Source organism: Heptranchias perlo, chromosome 3 (genome assembly GCF_035084215.1).
Source record: "Heptranchias perlo isolate sHepPer1 chromosome 3, sHepPer1.hap1, whole genome shotgun sequence".
In the NCBI taxonomy this organism is placed as follows: Eukaryota; Metazoa; Chordata; class Chondrichthyes; order Hexanchiformes; family Hexanchidae; genus Heptranchias; species Heptranchias perlo.
The window spans coordinates 4,232,754-4,246,213 of record NC_090327.1 but is presented as its reverse complement, the minus strand read 5'-3'; the positions used below and the strand labels follow the sequence as shown (position 1 = coordinate 4,246,213).

Genomic DNA, 13,460 nt, shown 5'->3' with positions numbered 1-13,460 from the left:
TGAGGCTCCAGTGATTGATGGGAGAATTACCCAATCATCTCCGTCCTACCCGGGGCTTGTGGTGTCTCTATCTGCAGCCGTAAAAGATATGGAACCGGTGACCGTATTGTTTATAAATGCTTCGAATCGCCCATCGTCTCCATTGAACAAAAAAAAAACCCAAGTTGGCAGAAGCTGTTTTAACATCTTCATCCACCTCTCTGAACACTGGAGGAGACTGTAAATCATTGCCACGTTTTTTTTTTGTAATGTAATCAGTGTTGCGCTGTGTAACCATGCTCTTTCACACTGAATCCCAACAGCACGGCAATTAAGAGGTTTGGTTCGAATCGCGTGTTGCAACCGGCTTGAGAGGCTCTTCGCACCAGAATCTGCCAGCTCACACGTGATGGGTCGTTCAGCTCTCAGCTGGAGCGTCGCTGGCCAAGACCCCTCCGCCCACTCCCCCCCCCGCCCGCCCCCCAATTTGGGCGAAAGGAAGAAATTATCATAAAACCATCTCCTGTTTCCGTGGCACATGGACCTCCCATTGACTCGAGTACCAGATGAAATGGGGAGCCAGGTCATGGAGAAAGAGTAACCCCATCATAACGCCCAGCTAATAAAGGGGGGGCAGGAGAGAAGAGATAGGAGATGGGGCGGGGAGGTGGGGAGTGGGGGGTGACGGGGGGGTAGTGAAGGCAGGAACCCCAGGGAGATAAAGATGTTTTTTTTTCCTGGTTAGTGAAGAGTTTGGTGGGACGGGTGGGGAAGAGGGTGGTGGGTTTGGTGGGAAGCAATACACTGATGTTACCCACCACGGGAAGGCTGTACTTAGCATAATCTCTGGACTTTGGCATTCGTCTGCGTCTGGTAATTAGTGAATCATATAACTACCCTGCGGTGACTATTATTGCCTGCATATCTGAATCTTTCAGCGAGAGAGAAAAAAATTGTGTGTATTAACAGAAGATATTGCATTATATATTAGCCAGAGCAAACAACAATTTATGAAAATGCATGCTTTCGACTTTTATAAAGCTACTTATCTTCAACGCGCTTTTTTTTTCACCAGTAATGGGCCACATTTCCATTCATTATTGTTCAATTACAGTAGTCCTGTTCAATTTCGTGTCTGCATGAGGACAACTCCTTGAATGAGCGAATATTTTAATAGGAGCGTCGCAAAGTAACATAAATCCTTCACAAATAGCTTTTACCTACGAATGCCACAATGGTAATGGAATATTTAATGATCACTGAAGGACAAACTAGAGCAAATCATTTCTAATGGCAGTTGGCGCTTGTACACTACATACGGAGAGCAGAATTAAGTATCAATCTCCTCGGTGCCGGTAGCTGGTGAATTGGCGTTCGGCTCGTTGTGGAACAGAGGGGTTGATGAAGACGGAGAGTTAATCGGTTTCGAACTTCAGGCAGTTTGTTTATAGTTGCAAAAACATCAAAAGTGTTTCAGTGCTAGACTTAGAAGTTTTAACCGTTCAGTGATTTCAGCTTATGTAGAGTTACACACAATTTACTGCACAGAGACAGGCCATTCGGCCCAACAGGTCTATGCTGGTGTTTATGCTCCACACGAGCCTCCTCCCTCCCTGCTTCATCTCACCCTATCAGCGTATCCTTCTATTCCTTTCTCCCTCATGTGTTTATCTAGCTTCCCCTTAAATCCATCTCTGCTATTCACCTCAACTACTCCTTGTGGTAGCGAGTTCCACATTCTCACCACTCTCTGGGTAAAGAAGTTTCTCCTGAGTTCCTTATTGGATTTATTAGTGACTATCTTATATTTATGCCCCCCTAGTTCTGGTCTCCCCCGCAAGTGGAAACATCTCTACGTCCACCCTATCAAATCCTTTCATAATCTTAAAGACCTCTACCAGGTCACCCCTCACACTTCTCTTTCAGAGAAAAGAGCCCCAGTCTGCTCAATCTTTCCTGATAGTTATAACCTCTCAGTTCTGGTATCATCCTTGTAAATCTTTTTTGCACCTTCTCCAGCGCCTCTATATCCTTTTTATAATATGGAGACCAGAACTGTTGACAGTACTCCAAGTGTGGTCTAACCCAGGTTCGATGCAAATTTAACATAACTTCTCTGCTTTTCAATTCCATCGCTCTAGAAATGAACCCCAGTGCTTGGTTTACTTTTTTAAAAAATGTCTTATTAACCTGCGTCGCTACTTTTACTGATTTGTGTACCTGTACCCCCAGATCCCTCTGCTCCTCTACCCCATTTAGACTCTTATTATCCAAGCAGTATGTGGCCCCCTTTTTCTTCCTACCAAAATGTAACATAATACCTCACACTAGGGCTGGAGGTGGTCACAGAGATAGGGGAACGTTATCAGATTAAAATGTGACACCGAGCCACAGAGGGAGATATTAGGACAGCTGACCAAAAGCTTGGTCAAAGAGGCAGGTTTTAAGCAATGCATTATATGGGGCCGCCTTGTGACTGCAGGCTAAAGCAGCAGGGCTCAGAGGTGTGTAGGAAGGACAACAGCTGTCGCCATCATCTTTAACGTACCACGGCCAAAGTCCCCAGTCCCTGCAAACCGGTAGAGGCCAGTTTATAAACCCTCCGTCATCCGTAGCACGTAAATTGTTCAGGTTAATACATTATTTTTTTTTTTTCTTTTAAGCGTTTAAAAATTCTGTTGCCCGTCTGTCTATCTGTCTGAGGCAGGTGAGACCCTCTTTTTTTTTTTCCTTGTAGTTTGCACTGCGCTGCATACTGCACCTTTGGAGCTCCACTGGGAGGGCAGCAGATGGAGGAATTCGATTATCCTGCGGTAGGAAGACCAAATGTTCAATTTGCTACAGAGAAGGAATGAGGAAACCGAAAATGGCTGTCGGGTGGACAGATTTTTTTGTATGAAGCCAATAGTTGCCAATGGGAGCAGCGCAGGCACTGAGGTGTAGTAATGCTGGAATCCCTTCCAACTACCAGCTGGGGCCTTTCTGAAGCTGCTATCCCCACAGCGCGCGCACAGCAGGCTCAGAGCAGCTTGACTTTGCCATATGTGGAACTTTTTATTCTCCACCTCGGCCCCTGGGGGGGTGGGGAACGAGGCTAGAGAGACACCAGAGGCAGGTGAATTGCTCTTAATGCAAGGCACTAAATCACCAGGTTAACATGAGAAGCCTAGAGAGAGGAAATGGATCCAATGAACACTGACCTGGGCTCTTCCATAACCTTGCAGCTATGGCTCAAAACATAAAATAATACTGCGCAGTGTTTCACAGACGGATCATTCACCTTGTACTGAACTACCTGTAAATGTAAGTGTCCCTTCTACAGCTCAAGTGCAATGTCTGACTTCTGAATTCTTGTACACTATTGCGATGCATGAAACACTTTTAAGAGGTAATATTTGCTTTCACCAACCTTTTATATACCGTGTGTGTGTGTGTGTGTGTGTGCATGCAAGTGTTTGTGAGCATGTGTGTTTGTGTCTGTGTGCATGCGAGCGTCTGTGTGTGGTGTGTGTGTGCACGTGTGTGTCTGGTGTGTGTGCACGTGTGTGTCTGGTGTGTGTGCATGTGTCTGTGTGCAGGTATGCCTGTCTTTGTGCATGCACGTGTCTGTGTGTGTGTGCATCTGTGTGTGTGAATGTGTCTGTGCGTGGGTGTGCCTGTCTGTGTGCATTCATGTGTCTGTGTGTGTGTGCATCTATGCGTGTGTCTGTGTGTGTGTGCATCTGTGTGTGTCTGTGTGCGTGCATGTGTCTGTGTGTGTCTGTGTGCGTGCATGTGTCTGTGTGTGTCTGTGTGCGTGCATGTGTCTGTGTGTGTCTGTGTGTGTCTGTGTGCATGCATGTGTCTGTGTGTGTCTGTGTGCGTGCATGTGTCTGTGTGTGTCTGTGTGCGTGTATGTGTCTGTGTGCGTGCATGTGTCTGTGTGCGTGCATGTGTCTGTGTGTGTCTGTGTGCGTGTATGTGTCTGTGTGTGTCTGTGTGCGTGCATGTGTCTGTGTGTGTCTGTGTGCGTGCATGTGTCTGTGTGTGTCTGTGTGCGTGCATGTGTCTGTGTGCGTGCATGTGTCTGTGTGCGTGCATGTGTCTGTGTGTGTCTGTGTGCGTGCATGTGTCTGTGTGTGTCTGTGTGCGTGCATGTGTCTGTGTGTGTCTGTGTGCGTGCATGTGTCTGTGTGTGTCTGTGTGCGTGCATGTGTCTGTGTGTGTCTGTGTGAGTGCATGTGTCTGTGTGTGTCTGTGTGCGTGCATGTGTCTGTGTGTGTCTGTGTGCGTGCATGTGTCTGTGTGTGTCTGTGTGCGTGCATGTGTCTGTGTGCGTGCATGTGTCTGTGTGTGTCTGTGTACGTGTGCCTGTGCGTATATCTACATCTTCCTTCTAGCAAACAAAACTGTGCAATCTTCCTCCATTTAAAATGACAGCTTCCTCCTGCATGTATAGTATTGAGTGTTCCTCTGGGCCCCATAAGGAGAGTGTGGGCCTCTCTGCCCAGGGCTCCTCCCCCCGCCATCCCTTCCCTCCAGGAGACCCTCCTGAAACTCACTTTGTTGCCAGCGACTGACCTTTAGGTCCCGGACTAGGGTTGCCAGCTCTGGTTGGACGTATTCCTGGAGGTTTCATCATGTGGCCTCTTGCCTCAAACCGCTCCCTCACTCCCGCCATCGGTCGCCCGACCTGTCCACTCTTCCCACGGCCAAGAGTAAAGTGGACAGACTCTCCGATTGGATAATCTTTAACAGTCAGTCAAGCAGCCAATTTTCTCCCTATCCCCAATATTTTTAAATGATTAAAGTGTTCAAAGAAATTGAAAACAAACACATCGATTATTTTTTTTCTCCCCGGGTGTGTTTTTTGCTGGCAGCGGGGACCTAGGAGATTAACCTTTAATTCCTGGAGACTCCAGGTCAACCCTGGAGAGGTTGGCAACCCCAAGGTAACCGAGAGGCCGCCCACAATTCCACTCCCTCCCGCCTGCAGGCCGCCTCCCGCTTCCCGCCATCGTGGACGGTCAGCGGACCGGCGACATGAAGAGGAGACTCCAGAGTTATAACCTACCGGGCCTCTCACTGCCGGAGGCAATGGTGGGTTTAGCAATCTCCCTAAAACCTCCTCCCAACCGACCCCGTCCGCCTGATCCCCACTCCCGGTTAAAATCGTGGTGAACGTTTCTAAAACGGGAGTTCAGATTCGTAGAATTACATAGAATGTTACAGCACGGAAACAGGCCGTTCGGCCCTACCAGTCCATGCTGGCATTTTACGCTCCACATGAGTCTCCTCCCATCCCTATTTACTTCATCTAACTCTATCAACATATCTTTCTATCCCTTTCCCCCTCAAGTGTTTATCCAGCTTCCCCTTAAATGTATCTACGCTATTCACCTCAACTACTCCTTGTGGGAGCGAGTTCCACATTCTCACCACTCTCTGGGTAAAGAAGTTTCTCCTGAATTCCCTATTGGATTTATTAGTGACTATCTTATATTTATGACCCCTAGTTTTGGTCTCCCCCACAAGTGGAAATATCTTCTCTACGTCTGCTCTATTGAACCCCCTTCATAATTTGAAAGACCTCAATCAGGTCACCACCTCAGTGGTCCAAGGAGTGCTGACCTTCATCTCATTGCACATCTACCATTCATTTTGGTGACACCCACCTCTACACCACCAGCTACACTGTGAACGATTTACTTGTAAAATGCAATTCAATGAGGTTGGCAACAGCAACTTGCTTTTATACAGTGCCTTTAGCGTAGTGAAACGTCCCAAGGCGCTTCACAGGAGCGTTTATCAGACAAAAATTGACACTGAGTCACAAAAGGCGATATTAGGACAGGTGACCAAAAGCTTGGTCAAAGAGGTAGGTTTTAAGGAGCGTCTTAAAAGAGGAGAGGTTTTGGGAGGGAATCTTTTTTTTATTCATTCATGGGATGTGGGCGTCGCTGGCAAGGCCAGCATTTATTGCCCATCCCTAATTGCGTTTGAGAAGGTGGTGGTGAGACACCTTCTTGAACCGTTGCAGTCCGTGTGGTGAAGGTTCTCCCACAGTGCTGTTAGGAAGGGAGTTCCAGGATTTTGACCCAGCGACGATGAAGGAACGGCAAAATATTTCCAAGTCAGGATGGTGTGTGACTTGGAGGGGAACGTGCAAGTGGTGTTGTTCCCATGTCCCTGCTGCTCTTGTCCTTCTAGGTGGTAGAGGTCGTGGGTTTGGGAGGTGCTGTCGAAGAAGCCTTGGCGAGTTGCTGCAGTGCATCCTGTGGATGGTACACACTGCAGCCACTGTGCGCCGGTGGTGGAGGGAGTGAATATTTAAGGCGGTGGATGGGGTGCCAATCAAGTGGGCTGCTTTGTCCTGGATGGTGTCGAGCTTCTTGAGTGTTGTTGGAGCTGCACTCATGTAGGCAAGTGGAGAGTATTCCATCACACTCCTGACTTGTGCCTTGTAGATGGTGGAAAAGCTTTGCGGAGTCAGGAGGCGAGTCACTCGCCGCAGAATACCCAGCCTCTGGCCTGCTCTTGTAGCCACAGTATTTATGTGGCTGGTCCAGTTAAGTTTCTGGTCAATGGTGACCCCCAGGATGTTGATGGTGGAGGATTCGGTGATGGTAATGCCGTTGAATGTCAAGGGGAGGCGGTTAGACTCTCTCTTGTTGGAGATGGTCCTTGTCTGGCGCGAATGTTACTTGCCACGTATCAGCCCAAGCCTGGATGTTGTCCCGATCTTGCTGCATGCGGGCACGGACTGCTTCATTATCTGAGGGGTTGCGAATGGAACGGAACATTTGTTCAGTCACCGTGGTATTCCAGAGCTTTGGGCCTAGGCAGCTGAAGGCACGGCCGCCAATGGTGAAGCCAAAAAAAATCTGGGGTGCGCAAGAGGCCAGAATTGGAGGAGTGCAGAGATCTCGGAGGGTTGTAGGGCTGGAGGAGGTTAGAGAGATAGGGAGGGGCGAGGCCATGGAGGGATTTGAAAACAAGGTTGCATATGTAGAAAGGGTAATTATATACTGCGGCAATGATTTTCGAAAGCTTTTTTATATATACATAGCCGATACAACCAGAAGGAACAGCAGCTTCCGTAAACTGAACACTGTAACTTGAATTTATTTTTTGTGCGAAAAAAATAGAAATACTTACAAAGATTTGAAATCCTAATTAGGGCTGTGAGGTGATATAATTACTGTGTGCAGTTGAGAAAATTGCCCAATCTTACACAATGTATTACTTGTTAGCTCAACACTGTAGTGTGGTTACAGAATTAAATCTGTGCGTGTACTGTAATGTACAACATCACATGTCGGGTGGGAAATGCTACCAACATTAGACACGAGAAAAAAGAATATGATAAATGTATAATTATAGTCAGAGTAATCTAAAGGGGTGCACAGTTGTTGTTTGGTGCACATGTGCTGGAATCCAAGTTCCCCATAAATTCAAATTAAATTGAAAGGGTTGGACATTAAGCATTTGCTCATTAACCATATGGAAAATAGCACTCAGGAATTTTCTACAGTATATTTTGAAAGGAGGAATTCAAGTGTGTGTGCAGAGAGAGGGCTGCCTGTTTGAGCAGCTGTCGGACTTATTGAATTACGCAGCATCCAGCCCAAGAGTACCGCAGCTCCGATTAGTCTTATCACAAAGCACCTTGTGAGATTATGAGAATACTCATTCAGGTTTTTCTCTTTCTCTCTGTCTCTCTCACTCTCTCTGTCTCGCTCTCTCTGTCTCTCTCTCACTCTCTCTGTCTCGCTCTCTCTGTCTCTCTCTCACTCTCTCTGTCTCGCTCTCCCTGTCTCTCTCTCGCTCTCCCTCTTTCTGTCTCTCTCTCTCTATCTCTCTCCCTCCCTTTCTGTCTCTCTCTATCTCTGCCTCTCCCTTTTTCTCTCTCTCTCTCTCTCCCTCTTTCTCTCTGTCTCTCTCCTTTCTCTTTCTCTCTCACTCTCTTTCCCCCTTTCTAACTCTCTCTGTCTCTCTCTTTCTCTCTCTTTATCTCTCTAACTCTCTTTCTGTCTCTCTCTCTGTCTCTCTCTTTCTCTCTGTCTCTTTCTCCCTCTCTCTAACTCTCTCTCTCTCTGTCGTTCTCTCTCTATCTCTCTGCCTCTGACCCTGTCTCTCTCTCTCTATCTTTCTCTCCCTTTCTCTTTCTCCCTCTCCCTAACTCTCTCTCTCTGTCGTTCTCTCTAGCTCTCTCTCAGCCCCTTCTGACCACTGTATCAAGCAAGCACCAAAAGGAAAATAGTTATTGGTGTGCTTGAAGACGTCCCCCCAAGGGGAAGCTGCAGGCTAGTGCAGTACTGCTCACACTGACAGCCTACCAGGAGGGGATGGTGGGACTGCTGCTGTCAGCAGATCCAACGGCGAAAACAGTGTGAAGAACCTTCCACGGGGATTGAATTACTGAAGACTTCTGCTCCTTGTTTTTTTTCCGGTATAATTGAGAGCACAGAGGGAGCTTGATTTCTCTGTCTCATGATTTGAAGGTGAAGACAAGAGCCTGCAGGTTTCTGTCAGGGGCTGTGAGCATGTTCGGTTCGTACTTCAGAAAAAAAAAAATCTTCATTCCCGTAAATCCTACGCCAGACTCTGTTACTTTAATGGATTCAACCCGAGGTTTTATTTTTACTTTTTATTCAGGAAATGATTTAACAGGCAAATGTAATTTCATGTACTTTATAGAACAACCCCAGAAAATACCAACAGCGCGTTAAAATATATTGATTGACCAGTTAAGGATTTACTGCCATGGCCCAGCACTGATGTATTATTTGAACAACTCAGCAGTGCTGTTTCAATTCCAGCACTGCCAGAGACTAAACACAAAAGTGCAGACATAACCCGTTCATTTGATGTTTGACTAGCCAGTGGGATGAGGAGGCCTTTGAAAGGGTTTTCAAGTGCTTGCCCACAAACTTAAGTATTAAAGGGGGCACTCTCAAAGCAAGACCCTTGAAGATAAGGCTGAAGTGAGTGGCCTTTGTAGAAAAGGGCTTCTAGCAGCCTGAGCGAGAAGATGCAAAGTGCAAATATCAGTCTCTGGGGATGCTGGCACACTAGCTGCCAGCCTCTGCCAGCTTATTTTAGGAGAGGAGGTGGGAGGGGGAGAGGTATAATTGGCCCTTTCAAGCCTGCTCATCCATTACTCTCATCAAGCAAGGCCACATCTGTGGAGATGTTGATGGGCTGGATTATTTCCTGAACCTGACTGGGTTGAGGATTGGCGACAAAGATTACGTGCAAGGTTGTGGTGGGGGGGGGAGAGGCTTAAAGTTTTTAATGGAAACATATACTTGTTATTTAGATCCGAACGCTCTGAAAATATTTTAATTGCCAGCAACCTTGTAGCCAGGGTTTCCCTTGTGACTGAGTGGTCAATTCAACCACGTGATTTGATACTGAACAATACGGGGAGGTCTGGCTTTCAATCTTGCTTAGCTGATCCCGGCCAAAGCAGCGATACAAGTGGTCAAGGGCCTAAGGAGGATAAAATTCACCAGGCGTCCCATTCTTTTTTTTATTATTCGTTCGTGGGATGTGGGCGTCGCTGGCTAGGCTGGCATTTATTGCCCATCCCCAATTGCCCTCGAGAAGGTGGTGGTGGTGAGCCTGATCGCGATCCGGTAAACCCCAACTGGAATATATGGTGGTGGAAGTCGAGCGAGAACAGGAATTGGTCTCAATCCGTGAAACTCTCCCACGGTTGAATATCCTGCTGACACTTTGACCCCGGGATTTAGGAAGTCTAAATGTCAGCTTTAGGAGATTTGGAGGTGACCTAATTGAGGTGTTTATGGATTTGATAGGGTAGAGAGAGAGAAACTATCTCCTCTGGTGGGAGAGTCCAGAAGAAGGGGGGGGCATAACCTTAAAATTAGAGCCAGGCCGTTCAGGGTTGACGTCAGGAAGCACTTCTTCACACAAAGGGGAGTGGGAATCTGGAACTCTCTCCCCCAAAAAAATCTGTTGAGGCTGGGGGTCAATTGAAAATTTCAAAACTGAGATTGATAGATTTTTTGTTAGTAAGGGTTACGGAACCGAGGCGGGACGATGGAGTTAAGATACAGATCAGCCATGATCTAATTGAATGGCAGAACAGGCTCGAGGGGCTGAACGGCCTCCTCCTGTTCCTATGATTTTAACTCGGGCCCGAATTTCATTGAGTGAGCCGTGGTGTGAGTTGGGAACTCAGCCTATTGCTCCAGAAACGAGACCCGGGGCTTTTTTTTTAAGATTGCATATAGTGACACCACTATTCCTGGCCAGAGTGGAGATGATTGGGTAACTCCCCCGTCCATCACTCCTGGAGACCGCACTGCTGTAAGTGACTGGGATTGATTTTACGCACATAATTTGTATAATGTAACTATCCTCCACTCACTGCATTGTGCTGGAGAAATAATCCTGCTTTTATCGGGAGAAGTCGCTGTAGTTTCAGTCATGAGTTCTGTTTGCTGCAGTTTGTAGAGACTCTTTTTAAATAGACTCTGTTTGCTGTAAAATAGACTCTGTTTGCTGTAAAATAGACTCTGTTTGCTGTAAGTCCCACCCCGCCGCCAACTTATTGGCTAATACAGTGGTGTCAATTCTGACTGCCTTTTTTTTAAACCCCACTGACTGGCTTCCCAGGACGCCATGAAAAATCGCGCTCCTGCTCTTCCTAGCCCCACAAGGCCTCTTCTGACCCCAGTCCTCTTTGCCTTCTGGGTTGGCGCAGGCTGGAAAAATCAGTGACTCTTCCCGCTCGGGCCGACCGGTAGGAATTAGAGTTGGTTGGGGACGCAGTGGGCGCGTGTTAGTAAAAGGACCCAGGCCGTCTTTGGGCAGCTGTCCTCGCTGCCTGCTCGGGAGAGCGGGTGAAAGTCCGAGCCAGGCGGCTCCAGGGCGGGTGGATATCGTGGGTGATTTTAACTACATCCACCCCAACCCTGTTTCCACCAGGTGGTGGGGTTAAGATCGCCCCCTTTCTATCGAACCTACCACTTGAGCGAGGCACCGGAGGGCATTGGGGGGAAAATAAACCTGCTGCAGTTTCTCAATGACCGTTGCCATGTTTGGCATTTGGAACTAGCCAGTATACCATAGAACGATAGAGCACAGAAGGAGGCCATTCGGCCCATCGTGCCTGTGCCGGCCCTTTGAAAGAGCTATCCGATTAGTCCCACTCCCCCTGCTCTTTCCCCACACCCCTGCAATTTTCTCCCCTTCAACTATTTATCCAATTCCCTTTTGAAAGTTACTATTGAATCTGCTTCCACCGCCCTTTCAGGCAGCGCGTTCCAGATCATAACAACTCGCTGCGTAAAAAAATCTGTGTCCTCTGATTACTGACCCTCCTGCCAGTGGAAACGGTTTCTCCTTATTTACTCTATCAAAACCCACCATGATTTTGAACACCTCTATTAAATCTCTCCTTAACCTTCTCTGCTCTAAGGAGAACAATCCCAGCTTCTCCAGTCTCTCCACTTAATTGAAGTCCCTCATCCCTGGTACCATTCTAGTAAATCTCCTCTGCACCCTCTCTAAGGCCTTGTCATCCTTCCTAAAGTGCGGTGCCCAGAATTGAACACAATACTCCAGCTGGGCCCGAACCAGTGTTTTATAAAGATTTAGCATAACTTCCTTGCTTTTGTACTCTGTGCCTCTATTAATAAAGCCCAGGATCCCGTGTGCTTTTTTAACAGCCTTCTCAACTTGTCCTGCCATCTTCAAAGATTTGTGTACATACTCCCTCCTGGTCTCTCCCCATCTGCACCCTTTTTAAAATTGTAGCATTTAGTTTATGTCGCCTCTCCTCATTTTTACTTCTGAAGTGCGTCACTTCACACATTTGCATAAACAAAAATTTGTGGCTGAGAGGCTCAGAGACCTGGGTCAAGAGTACAATTTCTAAATGGAGCAGTGGGGGTGCAATCTGCAGCCTATCCTGCACTGAGAAAGAAAGAAAGAACTTGCATTTGTATCGCGTCTTTCACAACCTCAGGACATCCCAAAGCACTTTACAGACAATGAAGTACTTTTTGAAGTGTAGTCACTGTTGTCACCAATGGTATTAAGGGATATGGGCCAAAGGCAGGTATATGGAGTTAGATCACAGATCAGCCATGATCTTATCAAATGGCGGAGCAGGCATGAGGGGCTGAATGGCCTACTCCTGTTCCTATGTTCCTATGTAATGTAGGAAATGTGACAGATAATTTACGCACAGCAAGATCCCACAAAAGCAATGTGATAAATGACCAGATAATCTGTTTTTTTTTTAAGTGATGTTGGTTGAGGGATAAACATTGGCCCAGGACACCGGGGAGAACTCCCCTGCTCTTCTTCAAAATAGTAGCCGTGGGATCTTTTACATCCATCTGAGAGGGGCAGACGGGGGGCCCCCTCGGTCTCGTCCAAAAGAGCAGCACTCCCTCGGTGCTGGGAGTATCAGCCTGGATTTTATGCTCTAGTCTACGGAATGGGGACTTGAACCTTTGACCATCGAGACTCTGAGGTGAAGGTACTGCCCACTGATCCATGGCTGGCACCCGGTGTAGCAGCTCACGGATATCATACACAACAAGAGCAGCCATCCCGGTCCCGTTTGTGTCACTCAGCGATTAATTTATATTAAAAAAAATGCATGCAGAAACTAACTAGCTAATTTGTTTAGGGAAAAGGCGGCAGAGCACTGAAATAACATGATCTGTTTATTTTTGGTAATTGGAACCATTAATAATGCATTACGTTTAATTTAACATATAACAGTAACATTTTCTCCACTTTGCCCTATATTCATCCGCCTGCTGAAGTCGGTAGGCATTTCTAAAGGATTAGGATAATTAGATCTCCAGTCCTGACTTGTGACTTGCTGCACCCTTCAGATCAGCACCTTTTTGTTTTTTTTTAAAGGCACGATGCTCACGATAGCAGTAGTTAACGTCCGTTGCAGATTTTTTTTTTAGTTAAAAGGACAAGCTGTGAAAGCAGGAGATCTGGAGTAAGAAGGAGGAGTGAAAAAAAAAGGGCCATTGAGAACTCAGGAGAAACTTCTTTACCCGGAGAGTGGCTAGAATGTGGAACTCGCTACCGCAAGGAGTAGTTGAGGCGAATAGCATGGAGGCATTTAAGGGGAAGGTAGATAAACACATGAGGGAGAAAAGAATGGAAGGAAATGTAGGAAAGACCAGACAGGCTGGGGCTCTTTTTCTCTAGAAAAGAGAAGGCTGAGGGGTGACCTGATAGAGGTCTTTAAGATAATGGAAGGGTTTGATAGGGTAGACGTAGAGAAAATGTTTCCACTTGTGGGGGAGACCACAACTATGGGCCATAAATATAAGATAGTCACTAATAAATCCAATAGGGAATTCAGGAGAAACTTCTTTACCCAGAGAGTGGTGAGAATGTGAACTCGCTACCACAAGGAGTAGTTGAGGTGAATAGTGGAGATGCATTTAAGGGGAAGCTAGATAAACACATGAGGGAGAAAGGAATAGAAGGAT

The 13,460-nt window shown here is 46.9% G+C and overlaps 1 protein-coding gene across 6 annotated transcripts in view; it reads left to right on the top strand.

Annotated features, from left to right (window-relative positions):
* LOC137309714 (zinc finger protein 521-like) overlaps positions 1–13,460 on the top strand; it is a 618,054-nt gene that overhangs the window by 475,812 nt on the left and 128,782 nt on the right. The gene's annotated exons all lie outside the window — the stretch shown is intronic.